Genomic DNA, 1,840 nt, shown 5'->3' on the forward strand with positions numbered 1-1,840 from the left:
AGATGTACTTAAGCTTGCTTATTTGTGCATGTACCTATCTAGTACACCTTTGCGACTATAGGGAAAAAAATCCTCATCACACTTACGCACTTAAGTTAATAAGGAATTAAAGTGCATATGCTGAGCATGCTATTTCTCTTGTTTATAGTCTATTCATGAACTGATTAAGTTCTGACTCCAGAGGCAGAGAATGACATGGGACACTCCTCTGAGGACTGCTTATCATACCATGCTGGAAACATTAAAGTGGAACCATTAATTATTCTTCTACACAAAGTACCCAGCTGGGAACAGCTAAATGAGAATTAAAACAGGTAGCTGAAAATATTGCAAAAGTGTTGTTTCCTCAAACATCCCAAACGTATAGCTAAAAGACACACAGGAGAAACTGCAGCTCATAGAGAATTTTCTATTAAGGTTTGGTGAATAGAAAATAGGAGTTGGAAAGGAAAGTTAGCACAGCGAAGGAAGTTAAGGTCAAATTAAAAATTTGAGTAGGTATGACATTTGGCAATTGACTTGGAGACAGGACAACATGCAGATTCTGGAATAAATGACCTAAACAAACTTAAAGTAGAAAGCTGAAGAGAAGAACTGTCTTTTCACCACTTTTCTGATTATGTGATATAATGGACCAACAAGTAGGGATCAGCCAAGAAAGCCCAGGGCACTGAAGTAACATCCAGGGGCACTTAACTATGTAAGCTACAATGTTCACCACTTGAGCACATAGGGTAAGTACATAATTCACTTCCTTGCACAGCACCACACAGGTCCCAATGTTTTGCCTCTTGCTTGCACTGTAACAAACTTCAGTTGTCTGCCTACTTAAGTGTGTAGTGACTTTTTGGTCCTGCTGTAGGTAACTGCATAGTTTGGGAAACAGACTGGGACCATCACTATCCAAGCTTTTAAAGCAGCCTTGAACAACCAGACTGTGTCCATGTCAAGAGCCGGCAGCCATGCATCAGACACAGGAGGTGGCTCTGGTCAGGGGGAACCCCAGAGACCGCAAGGCTGTTTTCCTGTCCCTCATCCATCCACAACTCCAGGCAGTTTCACTGAGCAGCATCCATAGGATCCTTGGACTTGTTTGCAGGGCAGTAGGCCCTGGCTGGTGTGCTCTGCTTGGTGTCCCTCCTTGCAACGATCATTATTAACCACAGATGCAAACTCTTGTTTTTTCTTCTGTTGTCCCCAGAACCTCTTGTTGTATAGCTAGTTGCCTCCCTAACTGAGGGACGTTTATAGGCATAAGCCCACTGCTGCCTTAATAACAAACAGGCCTGTCAACTTCAAGCCTGCTATTAGAGGCATAAGCCAGTCGGAGAAACAAGGTGCCTGGCTTCAATGAGATGCAAAAGGCTCCTCCTGCAGCTAAGGAGCACTGCTCACACTGGGCCTGGGGAACCACGTAATGCTGGGTGAGCTTTCTCCCAGTCCCTAGGCCATGCACCCAATGGCGCAGGCTGCGCAGAGCCCATGGCACTAAACCCCCTGCTGCTCCCCACCCTGGGCAACGGGAACTCTGCAAAGGAAACAACGGGTACCAGGGCAGAGGTGCAAAGGGACAGCTCCACACCGTCACCTCACCAAACCTACACCAGGCCCCAGCCACTTCCTGAGGGCACCATGCGCAGGATTAGGGACTGAGCATCCAAAACCCCACAGAGGGCTGGGTGCTCACTCACCTGCTCACTCCCCTCAGCCAGCGCCTGAGGCTTTCCTCCACAAGCCAGCTTTACCAGGACCCAAACTTCCTTCCAACGCTGTCCCCACCACCACCTCATCCGCCCCTTCACGCCCATCAGCCCACCAAGCCCCCACACCACCAGCCCCC

General features: G+C 48.0%; 1 protein-coding gene across 2 annotated transcripts in view; it reads right to left on the minus strand.

Annotated features, from left to right (window-relative positions):
- Window positions 1-1,840, minus strand: part of SEC23IP (SEC23 interacting protein) — a 43,656-nt gene that overhangs the window by 41,504 nt on the left and 312 nt on the right. The window lies entirely within an intron of this gene.

The sequence above is a fragment of the Crocodylus porosus genome, unplaced genomic scaffold (assembly GCF_001723895.1).
Source record: "Crocodylus porosus isolate Cpor-Errol unplaced genomic scaffold, CroPor_comp1, whole genome shotgun sequence".
NCBI classification, from domain to species: Eukaryota; Metazoa; Chordata; order Crocodylia; family Crocodylidae; genus Crocodylus; species Crocodylus porosus.